The following is a 16,675-nucleotide window of genomic DNA, read 5'->3' as shown; positions in this document are numbered from 1 at the left end:
CGGCTTCGGGGCCGCCCCCGCGCGGGGCGGACCCGCTGGTATCGGGGCCTCCCCGCCGGCTTCGGGGCCGCCCCCGCGCGGGGCGGACGCGCCGGCATCGGGGCCGCCCCCGCGCGGGGCGGACGCGCCGGCATCGGGGCCGCCCCCGCGCGGGGCGGACCCGCCGGTATCGGGGCCGCCCCCGCCGGTATCGGCGCCTCCCCGCCGGCATCGGGGCCGCCCCCGCGCGGGGCGGACCCGCCGGCTTCGGGGCCGCCCCCGCGCGGGGCCGGCCCGCCGACATTGGGACGGCTCCCTTGCGGGGGGTGTTAAAGCCGCAGGAATCGGATCGGCTGCTGCGCGGGGGGGGCGAAAGCCGCAGGGATCGGATCGGCTGCTGCGTGGGGGGGGCGAAAGCCGCAGGGATCGGATCGGCTGCTGCGCGGGGGGGGGCGAAAGCCGCAGGGATCGGATCGGCTGCTGCGCGGGCGGGGCGAAAGCCCCCGGAAACACGGCGGCCGCCGCGCGGGGTGGGCGAAAGCCCCCGGAATCACGGCGGCCGCCGCGCGGGGGGGGGCGAAAGCCCCCGGAATCACGGCGGTCGCCGCGCGGGGGGGGCGAAAGCCCCCGGAATCACGGCGGCCGCCGCGCGGGGGGGGCGAAAGCCCCCGGAATCACGGCGGTCGCCGCGCGGGCGGGGCGAAAGCCCCCGGAATCACGGCGGCCGCTGCGCGGGGGGGGGCAAAAGCCCCCGGAAACACGGCGGCCGCCGCGCGGGGGGGGCGAAAGCCCCCGGAATCACGGCGGTCGCCGCGCGGGTGGGGCGAAAACCCCCAGAAGCACGGCGGCCGCTGCGCGGGGGGGGCGAAAGCCCCCGGAATCACGGCGGCCGCCGCGCGGGGGGGGCGAAAACCCCCAGAAGCACGGCGGCCGCCATGCGGAGAGGGGGAAAACCGCCAGAATCGGAGCGGCTGCCACGCGGGGAGGGGGCAAGCAGCTGGAATCGGGGCAGCGGCGGCACGGGGCAAGCCTGCCGGCATTGGGTCACCCGGAGCGCCAGGGAACTCCCGGAACAGCGGGGCCCTGGGGATGCTGCACGGAGCGGCGGTGGGCATAGCCCGGCCCTGCCGGGTACAGGCAGGCCCGGGAGCCAATGGCTGCCGGATTGAGGCGGGGCCTCGACCAGCAAGCGTGCGGGAGGAGCTGGGGGCGGAGCCTCGCTGCAAAAAAAAAACCCGGTGCGCCTTATAGACCGGTGCGCCTTATCTGATCTACAAAGTTGCAAAATGTGCCGGCTCCCGGGGGGTGCGCCTTATAGTCCGGTGCGCCTTATGGTCGTGAAATTACTGTACTTTAAATGTTAGAAAACAATCCAAGAGAGTTCTCAAGTCTGGACAGCAATGGTGCTTACAGCAAGTCCAGATGTTTAAACACTTAGCACAGGCTAGAACTTGAAGTAATCTTGATTCAATTCAAGGTGCATATAAAAAATACGCCAAGACAGAAAAATACTTACCTGCCTGCAAAAAGATCTGACAGCGTCACAGACTTCTGCATTCATAGCACTATTAAAAATAACTTCCTGTGCATTTCTGTTTTTAAACAAAGCTTCACTTCCAGGCTCTAGAACTGCCACTTGGGCACACAGTCAGAACCTCAGTTCCCTCGTCCTGCATAGAAACACACATCTCCTCACCACCCCCAAAACCTGTGAGAAAAATTTTTGAAGTATTTTATGCAGTTTAATTTCCTATTTAATTCAGACACACTGCAGCAATTCCGCAAAGCACTATGACTTTTCAGTCAGACCTAAATCTAGATTCTGCATGCAAGTGTTTTGGCTTCTGGGTTTTTTTCTTCAAAAAGAGAAATACTGACTGGGCAAACATCACCGCTCAGTTTGAACACTTTGAACTCTTCTTTCACCTCCCAGATTTTCCTCCATTTACCTGCAGACACAGCTCTGCAGTGAAACACGGGATTCACAAGTGGAAGGACACAGGGTGCTGCCTGTTCCCAGGGCACACGTGCCAGTCCCTGAGAGCAGGCTTGGACCCCTCCCTGCACAGTGCCACCATGGCAAAGGGCAAGGAAAGCTCCAGCTGCCCTCCCAGCAGCCACACAGAGCCAAGCCTTCCTTAACCAAACTCCTTCTGGCTCCTGGGTTTTACACCAAGTCCCTGAGAGCTGAGGCAGCCCCCAGGATGGGGAATGGCAGCCTGGGAACAGCAGGGAAGCCTCCAGCCCGGGAGTGTGTCACACACAGCAGGCTGTGACTGAGCTCAGCCACTGGGACTGCCTGGAGCTGACACACAGCATCCTCCCAGGGTCCCACCAGCTGCACATAAACTGCTCTGATCTCCTGGAGCGCTCCCGAGCCGCCGGTGGAGAGCAGCAGGGCTGCTGAGCACAATAAACTCAGCTTAACAGAGTTTGGTGACAGAAAAAGCTGCTCTCAAGGCCTCTGCCTTTAACAGGACAGTGCTCACTTTGTCCATTTTAGACAAGCTTTAACTTACAGGCGATTTTGTACTGGGAAAGGCCACTCTGTCCAGCTCATGGCATGTGCCACAGGCCTGTCCAACAGCCAGGAGCAGAGCAGGTCACCGTCCTCCTGCTGCATCTCCAGCATCTTCAGTCACAAGTGCTATCACTGCCATCATAAACTGTATTTCAGCTGAATGACTATTTAGTTTTTGCCTTCAGTATTACAAGATATTTTCCTGCATCTTGTATTTATACTGGCCACAATGACACATACCACATAATTTCCTACAAACAGCCCAGTCAAGCACCTGGGGAGGTGCACACTGGATTAGTCACCATCAGCCCATAAAAGGTTAAACAGACTGGTTCAGTGAGTGTCCAAGAGAAATGCAGGAGTGTGTGTCAGGCAGAATGGCCATTCACAACTTCCCAAACCATAATTTTGTGCTCAAACCATACACAGCATCATGACCACTATTTGGTTATACAAGTGCTGAGCTGCAGTAAAACTGTAAGTTGCAATTAGAAACAGGTTGGTTCAGTGGTGAAGGTGAGCTCAGCTTCTAAAACGAGGTTCCATGTACTTACTGTTCTCATTTGCTGAAGATCACCATGAACAACATCTTTTGCAACAAGAGCCTCTAAGAAAAGCAAGTTAGAATGACAAAAACTAAAGCACAAGTTGGGCTATTAAATTCATTTACCCTAGGGATCCATCTAAACTTTCATTTAGGACAAAGCAAAAGCCCTACAAGCCCCAGATTCCCACTTTCATAACTTGATTTTTAAAATCTTCCTGTACTTTCTCTGCTCCTCCAGTCACAGACCATTTTCTTGCTTTAAATTCAGACTGACTACATTTGGTTTCTCCCACCTACCCAGGGGTTGGTCTGTTCTGCCAGGCTGGTTGTTGTTATACATTTTTCATAGCCTTGAGGTCAAATATCTTTCACACCACATAAAGGAAGAAAAGATGCTAAAATACATCCACTAATTAATCCTTTGCAGATCTAGAAAGCTGCAGGTGCTCAGGAAGGGTACCTGTTGGTAACCACCCCCATTTTACAGCTAAGAGAGCAGAGGCAGAGCAGGAGAAAAACCCAATGGGCATTTCTGGCTCCTACCCCCATTCAAACAAAAGTACTCATTTTACTCCGAGTAAACAACTGCTCATTCAATACACAAAAAACTCTTTCATGCCATTGCAAGAACCCTTCAGACCAACAGGTAGTTGTGAATAAAGCCCAAAAACACTGCAGGAGAAGCGTCAGAATCTCTCACTATTTTCTCCAGTACTGCCTCAATAACTGCAAGAAATGAGAAAAAGCAGTGTAGGCTCAATATTTCCAATGGATATTTCAGTGTTATAGACTGACATAAAACTTTTCAGACAGGATCACAGAGGGCAAGTACTGCAAAAAAAACCCTGTTGCCCGATATGGGCTTGGGGTTTAAGTTTTTAATCTTCATCTGGTGTTCTTCCAGTGAACAGTGAAGAATTAGAAAAGGTATATTAAAAAATCACATTCCAATTATGCATCCATCCTCACAAAATACCTATTTGTCAAGAAATAATTCCAGAGGAATGAGGGGAAAATAAAACAAGTAGAAACATTTTCTAGATCACAGGTGTTAAGAAAGGAAAAGTTTGGTTTTGCTCTGACAATTCCTTAGAGGTGACAGCAGTCACTCACACTCCATCTAGAATCTCACTTCCCACAGAAGATGCTCTTTTTCCATCATAATCAAAGTTTCTCACAGCTCCCCTTTTTTTAGGTCCCTAAGACTCAAAGCCAGAGGAAACAGGCAGCAACAGTCTTATCTAAAAGCAGTTCCTTCTTTTCTGTTGTTGCTTAACAGAATATGACTGTCACAAAGAACGTCTACAGGAAAAAAAAAAAAAGTGAAGTTTGACTCAACGTCAAGAGATGTCTCAAATGTAAACGCTGCAGAATTGATGCAGAAGTTAAACGGTTGCTTACAGTGATTCACAAAAAATGAACTTTTAAAGGAGACACAGAACTGACAGCAAGACAGTCACAATGTGTCAGGAACTTGCATCACCGGACTTCTAATTGCTGCAATATTTCCTATCAAACTACTTCTCCTGCAATAATGCCATAGGCAATCACCATAGGCAGAGATATTCCATGTGTGCGAACAGGCAGACAAACAGATGGGCTCAGAAACGCACCGCTATTCTAACCAAGCGTAAATCACACTTCGCAGGGAGGAACACGCTGGGGAGGAAAAGATGGTATTTGATAGTTCAGCCCTGCCATGTGCTTTCTCCAGAGCCATGTGCAGCCCTGGGCACTGGGGTTACGGGGGGCTCCCGGCTTTGGGGACCGGGGGATGGCCGGAGCGGGGATGGCCGGAGCGGGGGATGGCCGGAGCGGGGATGGCCGGAGCGGGGATGGCCGGAGCGGGGATGGCCGGAGCGCCCTCGGGAGCCCAGCGCAGCAGCCGGGCAGGGTCCCGGGGCCTCCCGCACCGAGGGACGAACGAGCACAGCCGGGCTCGGGGGGAAGCGGGGCCGGAACGGCTCCTCCGGGCGCGTGTGCTCGGCTGCTAAAGAGGAAAAACCCTCCAAACCTCCTAAAGGCTCCGGGCCACAGCGAAGCCACAACCGCTCGTGTTCGCAGCGCGGTCCCAACTTGGCCCGAGTGGCAAGGCCGCCGCTCGGCCCGGCCGCCGGGGCTGTCCCGCCCGCCGCCGCTCCCCGCTCCGGCCGCTCCCCGCTCCCGCCCGGGCACGTGCGGGCCCCGCGGCCCGGCCCCCGCTCCCGCACGGCCCCCGCCGGCCCGCCCGGCTCGATCCCCCCCGCCGCCCCCCGCTCGGTGCCGCGGCCCGGCCGGGGCTGCCCGCGCGGCGCCGGGGCCTGCGGCGGGCGGGCGCACCCCTGGGCCGGTCCGGCGGAGCGCAGGGCCCCGTGTGCTCACCTGAGGCGCGGCGGTGGCGGCGCGGGGGGCGCGGGAGCCCCGCAGGACCGAGCGAGCGGCGCCGCGTCCCGCACGGAACTTCGCCGCGCGCGCGCCCGCCCGCCCCGCGCTCCCGCGCACGCGCCGCCGCCGCCGCCGCTCGGGCGCGCGCGCCGCCGCTGCCACGCAGGCCGGGCGGGGGCCGCGCGCGGGGGGCGGCGCGTGCGCGCTCGGCGCCACCTGCGGCCCCGCACCTGGCGCGGATCGGAGCGGGACACGGAGCGGGACACGGGGCGGGACACGGAGCGGGACCCGGAGTTCCTGCACGGACCGGCCTGAACGCGTTTGGCTCCAAAATCTGTCCGGTTTTTGGGATAGAAAACTCTCAGTCCGGAAGTTAAGACATGTATGAGTACTCGGCATAAATTGGATCTGAACTTGAAATTCAACAGGTTTTTTCACAAGTGAGCACGAACTTGGCAATAAACACAAGGCAAAGCGAGGCTCAGCGTGCGGCGGGGCTGGGGACCGAGGGAATTGCTCCAGTTTTGTCAGTGGTGTCACTAGTGCCAATGGTGCCAGCGGTGTTAGTGCTGTCAGTGGTGCCAGTTGTGTCAGTTTTGTCACTGGTGTGACTGGTGTCACTGGTGTCACTGGTGTCAGACCGGTGCGGAGATGTTTGCTGCTAGGACTGGAAACTCCAGCGCTGGCACAGCGAGCCTGGAGCAGCTCTCAAATGGAACACGCTGTGCCAGCAAAGCACCTTTGCTGCTGTAGCCGTTCCCATGCAGCCCTTTGCTAGTTAAAATACTACTTTAAAATACTTTTTTTTCTTTTTAATCACTCCTGTAAGGCACACAGTGGCACACAATGGCACACAATGGCACACAGTGGCATGCAGTGACGCCCAGCCCCACAGCTCCAGGGATTTGCTGTGCACGTTCCCCAGGAGCAGCAGGAAAGGCCCCACTGCATTCTCTGCCATGTCCCAAGGAAATCCTGCACTCCTCCTGGCGTGTTGCTGCTCTGTCCCCTCTCTTGCCTGATTGCATCACCTACACCTACACCAGAGCTGTGGGGAACCTGCTGCCCGAGACATTTCGGTTCAAACAAGTCACTTTTTCCAGCAGTCTGCACTTACATATTTCAAAATAATTCTGTGTTTTGCAGAACCTCAAAGACAATGGCAGATCTTTGCTCAAATGGCTTTATCCATAGAAACTCACACTTTTAGGAAAGCCTTCTTGCTGAAGCAGTGCCACCTCCAGCATCCAGAGCGAGCAGAAACTGCCGTGGTGGTTTGGGGAGATTTTCACTGTTTCTTCTGGAGATGTGGCTCGGTTTTGGTTTTGTTTAAAGCTGTTTACACCTAGCTAACTGAAATTCACGGTGTTCAGTTTGGGTGAATATAAACAAGATGCAGGGCTTGGGTTTGATACATTTCAGAGCCAGTGAAAGTGGATTCTCTCTCCTAGAGCATTTCTGATGGCGCAGAGTTTCTCTCCGGGGTGCAGATGCCTGCACAGCTCTGCAATGCTTCTCACTAGAGACAGAGCAATAGACACAACAGATGGAAACTAAGAGGCCACCTGGTTTTAAAGCAAATCATATCATCAATCTATCAGTACAAAATCTGAAACATGGGAAAGTGCTTAGAGAAACAAAATTAATTCAATTTTTTCCTCCAAACTCAATTTTCCCAAAGTCTGTTGATGCACCATTTGCAAAAATGCATTTCTTTCTCTTAAAATGAGAATGTCAGTGGATTGAGGTGGAAGAACCTAAGTGCTTTACATCAAAACAACAACAAAAAAATATCTATTGTTAGGCTGCCATAAGTTACCCTCTTTCTATTCAGAAAAGCTGTTTTTAAAAATCTGCTACATTCTTGTGCACAGCTCCAAGATCCAGATTTTTCATAGCTAAATTAGACAGACCAGACAGAATTAATTTAAATTATCAACAGCAATTCAGTTAGGAAAGAAAATTAAATTTCCTCAATTAAGTCTTGACAGAAATAGACTTTCGTTCATATCTGTGCTACAGTTCTGTGTGAAATTCTCTCTCAAACAAGCCCTGAAGTGAGAACTTTCAGATGTTTACTTTACTTCTTCTGTGTTTCAGGGTCTGTAAGAACAGCCACAGATCAAGTCTCCTGAAGTGTAAAAAATGTATTTTATACACACACATCTAAATGAGGGTTGCATCATTCACAGATCCCAGCTAACCATTTCATTTAATTAGTTCATTATTTTATACGGTTCAGGTTGATGTACATCTTAATCTACAGCTCTTAAAGTCCCACTGATTCAATTGTCCAAAGGAATTCTTAGTGGTTACTGTAAGTCTGTAAGGAATGCAGAATTACCTAAATATTTTAAATAACTTATTTTCTAGCCTAAAACAAGAAGAAATAGTTTTTTATGCCTCTAAATCATTTATAGCCAGTACTCACAAGGTTGTAGAGCACCCACGGCCTCCTCAGTATTTACAGCCCAATGTTGTAGCACTGACCTACTGGGAGTGAGGCCACTTCATTATAATTGATCCAACAGAGCCCAGCACAGCGAGGGAGCACTGGAATATCAGGGCTGAGAGTATTACACCAGAACAGTCCTGGTTACTTGTGGGGATGGAGATTCACAACTCCGTTTTGGGAAAACTGGAATGATCTTGACCCAAATCTTTAAGGATTTTAAATCAACATACAGTCAATTTGATTGATTTACTTTATTCTGAGAGCTAAATGCAACTGTCACTGTATCCTTCATCCTCAGTCCATTATCGATAAATTCCTGCCCTTACTGACTTAATATATGCCTATTGACTGATTTATCTTCCATTCCTCATAGCACACAGTGAGCAGACTGCTGGAAGTTATTTTTCAGGGGAGGAAAAACAGCACAAAACAGCAAACACACAAACAAACAAAAAAAACCCCCCAAACTCAAAATAACCTTCTTCCTCATATGTAAACTGTGGAGTTGAAGCAGAGTCAGAGTTCCAGCAGTAGCTGGAGAAGCCGGGCTGTGGATTCCTCCTGCACAGGCAGGGCTGCAGCTCCCTCCACGCAGGCTGAGTTCCACAGAGCGGCTGCAGCCTGCGCGCTCCGGCTCACATTTCCATAAGGTTGGGTCCCAGAGGAAGCATTAATGCTGAAGGAATGCATACCAGCGTGGAACGAGGCGAAAAGGCAGCACAAAATCTCTCCAACAGATTGCTCACAGAAACACCTCTTCTGTACCATATTTAAGATCTGGAGATTGATCTCATGAGCATTTGTGCAGCAGTTTAGTCTCAAACTGATAAGCGTGCTCCGAAAGGAGAGAAACAGAATCAAGGGAGATTAGAAAGTGTTGGTCTGGGGGAAGATAAGGAACCCAGAGCCAGCACGTGATCAGAGAGCGCTCCAGCCCGGCCGCCTGCGGATCTCATCAGGGAACCAGATGTGACCAGTGGCAGAATATCCTCCTCAGCGTGAGATCTGCAGGATGTGATTGCCATCCAGGAAAGGGGAGATGGGAAAGTATGATGGGGAAAATGGCCTTTTTTATAGAGTTTAATTGCTTAGAAGAAAGACGTGTTTTCTTTTAAAGAAGAAGGGATGCTCAGAAACAGGCTCAGGAAGGTGTCTGGAGGAAGAAGCAGAAGGATTTTTCACATGGACAGAAAACTGAACGTTGCTTCCTCTTTTCTGGTGGTTGTGTGCTTGAAATGATGAAGTGGCAGCAAGCAGTTCTATTCATTTCTTTAGTCTGTTGAAACCAGGGTGGGGCAGTGCAGAAAAAGTGGAAGAGGCTGTTGTCCTCTTCTCATTGTGTTTTCATTCATGAATTTGCTCACTGTCCTGCAGGGAGAGGACAGCTGGCAGAGCTGCTCCATCCCAGTGGAGGGAACCCCTCGGCCTTGGCACACTGTCCTTGTCACATCCAGGCTGGCTGCAGAGCTGTCCCTGCCAAGCTGCTGGATGGAACCTTCACCAGCCCAACTGCAGAGAGCTGCTGGGCTGAGCTGCCCTTCGCCTCACAGGGGCCATGGGGCAGCTGTTACTGCTGCTTTTGTGGAAGGACAAGAGGAAGATGGAGCTTTTCAAGCACCCAGTCTTGTGGTTGTTACTCATTTTGGGGCAGGGAGGAGGAGGAAGTTTGCTGGAGTGGGAACACAGTAAGCTATGTGTCCTGCACACATGGGTAGCACTCAGTGTGCTCTCGAGAGAGGAGTTGTGGGTGCCTTGTCTCAGCCCCAGAGGAGGGTTTGGAGATGAAGCTGTGCCCTGGAATCTGTATTGCAGCAGAGCAGAGCAGTGCAGGGAGCAGCGTGCTGGGTGAGACCCCAGCAGCCTGTGTTGCCAAGCAGATGGGCTGCCGTGTTCTCAATCAAGTGCAGTTTTTAAGGTCATGCCTGGATAATGAGCATCACAGCACCCAAGCCTACAGATCATGAATATATGGATGAATATTGACTCGTGTGTTTTCCTTTCTGCAGCTCTGTCCCTGGAGCTGTCCCTCTGCTCCAGCTGTCCGAGTCTGGAGCTGCCATTGACCACTGGTGTTGGAGCTCACCCTGCCCTTGCTGCTGGGCTTTGGAGCACCCTCATTCAGATGCCTCCCTGGCACTGCTCCTGCCAGGGTGTGAATGTGGCTCGCTGGGCTGGAGCTGCAGAGCAGCAGGATAACTGCAGATCCTGGGCTCAGGTGTGAACTCAAACCATATGTTAAGCTGATAGCGAAGATAAACCCTTCTAACTACTTCATTATTGTGTAGGCAAGACACAAGCTTTATTGCTCTGTCTCCCTGTTTTCTTAATGAACTGCCTTAAGTTGATCCCTGTTTATACAGTTTATACAGTTTATACAGTGTGCCTGGTCATTAGTGAGGCTCAAATGGCTCCCCTTGAGCAGCCAGAGAAGAGGAGAGAAGAAAGAAATAGAGAAAAGAGGAGAGAAGCAATTGAAGCCAGATTGAGCAGCTCTGGCTCTAGCAGTCCTGGGCCCTTCCCCTGTTTTTGCTGACATTCCTCCTGGTGACCCTTTCCAAGTGTTCCGGGCGAGTTTCGCAGGAATGCACAGCTCTGTCTCCGTGAGCTCGCCTTGTTATTCCAAAGGAGCTGGCACAGCTCCCCAGCTTTCACAGCCAGATGTTACGAGGGTGACCCTGCCAGACACTGCAGGCATGCACCTTCCCACTCCCAGCCCCTTGCACGGGGAATAGTTTCTGAGGAATCTATTCTGGGTAATACTTTCCTTTTGTGATTTGTTCTCTTCCTTCACTCTGAAGATTCACAGCACCAATGCTCACATCATTTCACAGCTAGGGAAAGTGGGATGAATTTGGCTATAAACTTTAAAGGCAGGACAGATTGGTAACTTCTCGAGTCAGGACCCAAGCTGTGCTGGTGTTGTGCAAAAAACACAGGACAAAAGGAGACTCCTGCCCAGAGAAAGCTGCGGGTGCTTTTCCATTTCAGACTAATCACATGGATCCACAGAGACAAAAGAATGCAAATGACAAACGAAGCACTATTGGTAAGAGAACACGCAGGGATCATACAACATCACCAGCTCTTCTCCACCTTTTCTTTGCCTGTTCCAGGTGTTCCTGCATCCCTGGCCAGCTCTGGGGTGCACACAGCGAGGTGCAGAGCCAGGGCCCATCCTCTGGCACAGCAGCCATGCATCACTGCCCACTGACTGACAGCACGACAGCTTCATGATCACAACCTCGTGTCCTGTGTGCTGTGGGACAGCCCCAGCCATTCCAACCTGCAATCTGCTTTCTCTTCTACTGCTGTTCATCGTTTTGAATCAACTATAAATTCTGTGGGACAAAAACTTTGTCTGTTGTAGGAGCACACTGGATTCCCGACCACAGGTTTCCAAGAGCTACTGCACTACAAATACTTAAAGTGTGTCACAGAACTAATGACTTATCACTTCACTTAATTCATCCAGATGTCAAATGGAGATTGCACTTTACCTCAAAATGAGCTAGGGTGGAGGTGGAAATAATGTCATTTAAATTTAGTACCATCTTATGATGGTAACATTCAAACAAATTACAAATTTAACCTTTCAAATAGTATTTTGAAAGAGAATTAAAATCATTGCAGAGCATAGTTCTTAAAGTTGAAGTGTTTTCTGTTCCTGCACTGAAAGGTGGTGTAGAAATGCAAAGCATTATGTTTATTTATTAATAATCCCACAAAGAAATTTTCATGATCGCCAGTGGGGACTGTCTGACAGGTGACACAGGCGACCTTCTGCCAGGAGTGACATCTCTCCCCTACAATTTACATTCTTTAAATGATTTGCTATCAAATTACTTACAGCACAAATTAGTTTCTCCCCCCACTGTTCACTCTCACAGCACCATATTCAACTGTTTGTTCCACAGGGCCATAAAAATAATAATATGGAAAGTCAGTGCCTCTGCTTCCAACATGGAAACAGTGCATTGGCCGAGAGATCGATTCCTGCACTCATTTTCTCAGGCACTGGGATTTGCATCTGGGGGAGATGCAGGTCATTGGCTGGAAAAGAGCATCCTGGGTTCACATTTTGATTGCACAACCAGATAAACCAAGTGTCCCAATTAGAGGGAAGAAAATAATCAGTATTTGGTGGTACAGGAATGGAGCAGAGTAAGGAACAGCTTTGGAACAGCCAAAGAACAAACCCCAGACATTTACTGGGTGTTAGGGAGAGTGTAACAATCAGTGGCAGGGAAATGGTTAATTAATGGTTAATATATTAAAGGTGCAAAGGGTCTCCTGACCTCTGCCACTGTCAGTTCTGTCAATAGGCCAACAGACGCCAGCAGAATAATTATGGCCTATATTTAGATTATGGATGCGTCGGACAGGGTGAAGGTTGAACATGGAGAACATGGTTGTTTGCAGTTCATTAGTGACAGGAGCAGCCAAGGGTGGGAGGAGGGCACTGAACTGGATTCATCCCACCTGGAGTACTTGTGCTGAGCTGCATAATGTCAGGGAAAGAGATCTGATTAGATGGGGAAACAAAAGCAATAAACAACTGTGTTCAGCCTGTCACACCCAGCGAGCCCAAGGAAGGAAGGAAGGAAGGAAGGAGCAGAGAAAGCAAGAGCAGGCTCTGGCTCTCAGCCATGCTGCTCCTGCTGCAAGGAATGCAGCTGAGACTGGGGTGGAAATGCAGAGCTGGGAGCTCTGTGCATGTGGGGTGTGTTTGCACACACGTGTGTCACACAGAAGAACACGAGGAGCTGTCTGCAGCTGTACCCTGTGCATCCTGTACCAGCCCCAGCCGTGTCCCTGCGAGTGGGGAGGGGGCTGGGGGCTGCCATGGGCTGTTCTCCAGGGACAGGGCGGGTGCACAGCACTGGGGTGACCCTGCTGGCAAAGGCCTTGGGGTGCTGCTGCACAGGTCTCCAGCTACTGATCAGTCAATACAGCTATTAGTAAATGGCAAGTCAGGTAAAGAAGAGGTTGCAGGGAATGTAAAATGGAAACCAGATGCCACAGCATCACATTAATTCTTCAATGCAGACTACAAATGACTGACAGTTTCCTATCATACTGATTACACAGGCCCCCAGTCAAATGGCTGGCAAAGTTTCTTTTGAGACACTGGGGATAATGAATTCAGAAGTTTCTGAACAGCTGCCTTTCATGGATCATTTGGAATTTGCGATGCAAATATGAAAAATCCATGTTAAATGCCCTCAACTAATTGAGTGGAGAACAGCGAATAGAAAAGAATAGATCGCTGACCTTGGTAAAAACAGCACAAAAGCCTTAATCTGCCCAGAGAGACCAAGGGGGAGCTGAGGAGTAGGAGAAAGTAGAAGCCTGTATACTCTCCCTCAAGTTCCTAATTGTGCTTGCCAAGAGATAAATACAGACTTTCCTTCTGGGACTATACAACAGCACCCACCTCCCTTCCCTACAACCCACGGCAGCGGAGAAGGAGTGGGTGGGAGCTGGGGCTCTGACAAACTGCCCGTGTCAAACTCGACAATGCAAGGCAGAATCTGGCACTGGGGGAGAAGAGACAACTGTTAAAGGGTAGCTGTTAGGAGAGGTGAGGAGGTGGGTTGTAACAGCTGAGAAGGCACAAGATAAAAGGAGAAGAAAGGCAGGGCTGGGTGGGAGTGGGGAAGGTGAGGGCAGGACAGCTCAGACCCCTGGGGTGACAACACTGGCTGCTCACAGGCAAGGGTGACATGGAAAATGCAACACTGGCAACACTGAAAACAAGGGACAACTGTGGCTTTCTAGGATCATGTGGTAGAGCTGTTCACCTTGGAAAAACAAATTCATGTTGCCTGCCTGTATATTGCAAATCCCTAACACTTTTCCCTAGCTAGCTAGGTGCATGCTCCCAAGGTATTAATTATTGACCATCAGCAGCCTGGATGAGGGGCAGTTTCTGCTGAGCAGGCTGGACAGATAAGACATTGCTGTCCTGAGGCTCCCTGTATGGCAAACAGCATCAAGGTCCAGTGAAAGAGCAAGTCTCTCCAGTTGTAGTTTTCCAAAATTGGAACGCCACGTCCGCTGGGCTCACATAGCAGCTCTGGCCGGGTCAGCTGTTTCTCACTTTATCATCGAGCTCCTTCGAGGGAGACCAGCTAACTGCTCTCGTGTTGCTGCAGGCACCACCACACCTTTCCCAGGTTGTGTCTGTGAGGAGCAGCAGAACAGAAACACTGGAGACAGAAGAGGCCAATCTATTATTTATACTCAGCTACTCCCCTTGGGCCTGAACAAGCAAAAAGCTCTCTTTAAAGGCTTATAGTTCTTGGTCAGGTTCCAAGAGAGACAAAGGGATGTTGTAAAAAGAGTTTCATATGAGCTTGGTAAAACACTCTCCTAGGGAAGAGGCAGCAGGTTTCCTTTGTGTGGGAAGGCAGGAGGTAGACGATTTTGTTTAAATTTACATTCACAATGAAGGATTTTCCTGTGTGTTTCAATGGCTCTCATTCAAATTTACATTTCTTTGAGCAGTTTTCTGCATTGGTAGGGTTTCTGTGCCATTTCTAAAGCAGCAGCCCCGTTTCATGCCCTCTTAAGTCTGTACCACTCAGGAAGTTGAAAGTGCTGACTCAGCTCTCTGGAGAGCCTGTGAAGCGTCGCTGTCCTCGCTGTTTGCAGTTCTCAGATGTGAATAACCACAGAACAAAAATGTTTCGGTGCCCCTGGCTCAAATGGGCAGATATGGGGCTTTCTTTTAAACCGGAAGGAAACAGGGAGGTGCCAAGGGGTGCTGAAAGAAGAGCAAAGACAACTGAAGCCATCGAGTATCGGGAGGAAAGCGGCGTTGCAGTCAGGTGTTGTGCTAGAGGCCTGGGAAAACACTTGGAACGTGCTTTTGCTCCACTGGTTTCAGCCAAGATTTAAATGCCCAGAAAGGATCTGGAAGGTTGCCAAGACAACAGGGTTTTTGCAAACCGCAATGTTCAGGTTTGGATGGGGATGAGGAACATGTTCAAGTCGTTCTGCAGGAGTCACAAGCCAGCAAGAGAGCACATGCGGTCGGTAATGCCCAGCAGGAACCGACGCAGCCGGCACAAAGTTCTATTATTCTTTTTACTCTGCACAAACCACATGTTTTTCATTAAGTCCAAATTGTAAAAGAAAATATATACATATTAAACCAAATACCAGAGTTGTGTGAACGTGTGTTTGGCAGTTTGCGTTCAGGTTACAAATGCTCGCAGCGTATTTTACAAAAATGCTGTTTTACAAGGTTGCGATCCGCAGTCAATAATGCGAGACGTGCCATACTCTCAACCAGCATTTTGGCCCACACTTCCTCAAAAAGCAAATAAACAAAGTAAACTAAATCATCCTGCACTTCAACAGCTTGCTTGGTTGGGTAGATTAGTGCCTGGGAACAAAAGGGTTCATGGATCAGAGACCTCTTCAGTTTCCTGAATGTTTTAAGCCTGGCGTCCTTGGGACACAAGGCTCCTGCATTCACACCATCCATCTGTCATCTCCCCCACCTCCTCCACCCCCAGCCTTTTAGCTCACGGGCCAATTTTAAATAATTTTATGTAATTTGGCAGGCAGTTGAAGGAGGCTCCAACGCCGAATTCAGTTTGCCAAAGTTTGTAGAAGATCAGCGGACTGGAAAGCGAGGAGCCGAGCGTCCGTGCTGAGCCCTGCGCACGGCCCGGAGCCCCGGCCCAGGAACAGCGGCCCCGTTGTGCCCAGCAGGGCGGTGTCACAGCGCACATCAGGGCACTTGTCACTGCAGCGGCGGCTGGGCTGGCATGTGAGATGCTCTGGCCCTTCCTCTGAGCATGCTGTTCCCTGGCATTGTGCACGGCCTGCATTTCACTGTTGAGAAATCGCTGAGAACAAGCAGTAACTGTGGAGCAGCAATATAAGCGAAGGTGGTGTTTATGCCATAAAATATGCTGTGCTGGTGAGACATGTATAGAAGGAAGCAGGATCTGGGAAGCGATTGTTTTATGAGGGACTGACTTTAAAATGACTCATTTAGCACAGAGCAGCGATTGTGACTTTATTAAAAATCACCATGTTCTGGAGTGAACTCCTTGGCTTGGTTACATGTGCTGCCAACTCCAGCTTCATCAGAAAATAGGTCTTGCTGAATTCCCATGGAAAAGGCCTGGAGTGGGTCCCAGCTCCGTCTCCCTCTGCGGGGATGCTGCTGGCACCCCTCCTGCGGTGCGGCGGGGCCGGAGCCTGATCCTGCGCTGCTGCAATCACAGCTCCTGTTGCTTTTCTAACAGCTTCCTGGGGTTATTTCTGTTCTCTGCATTCTTTAGGTACATTTTGTGCAGTGCTCAGACACAAAGTGCTGGTATTAAATTAAGCAAAAAACGCTCATTTAAGATAAAAATCAGACTTCTCAGAGTTTCAAGATTTCAAACTGCAGCCCCTTCCCCGCCACTGCCAGCGGCTGTGGCACACACCGGGGCAGGATGCTCAGGGAACACAGAACACAGGGAAAGCAAGTGTGGGAGAAACAGGACTTCTTGTACTTCAGTTTCCACAGCCTTTAAGAGGATCCAACAAATTCCAACATAAAACAGACTGCCTCACAGTTTAAGTGTATGGACTTTACATGTCCAATTTAGAACTCCGCATCAAACCACTTTCTTCTGTCCCTTCCCCCCAGAACAGGTTTTAGGGATGGAAATACTGATCTAAACTAAATCCCAGGAGCCTGACAATCCTTCTGCAGAACTTCCCTGAGACCCTGGGATGCTGCCAGCCTCAAGCGATGGAAAGGAAGATTGCCAGGTCACAGGGCATGCCACAGATGGGATTTGAC

At 50.8% G+C, this 16,675-nt stretch overlaps 1 protein-coding gene across 1 annotated transcript in view; it reads right to left on the bottom strand.

The window, feature by feature from the left end:
• NEK6 (NIMA related kinase 6) overlaps positions 1-5,488 on the bottom strand; it is a 47,732-nt gene extending 42,244 nt beyond the window's left edge. The window contains exon 1 of the mRNA XM_033077225.1: positions 5,409-5,488. The gene's annotated coding sequence lies outside the window, so the exon portion shown is untranslated. The remainder of the gene's footprint in view (positions 1-5,408) is intronic.
• Positions 5,489-16,675: the final 11,187 nt, after the last annotated feature.

Source organism: Catharus ustulatus, chromosome 21 (assembly GCF_009819885.2).
Source record: "Catharus ustulatus isolate bCatUst1 chromosome 21, bCatUst1.pri.v2, whole genome shotgun sequence".
Lineage (NCBI taxonomy): Eukaryota > Metazoa > Chordata > Aves > Passeriformes > Turdidae > Catharus > Catharus ustulatus.
The sequence above is the reverse complement of the archived record's forward strand: the minus strand, read 5'-3'. Positions and strand labels throughout refer to the sequence as shown.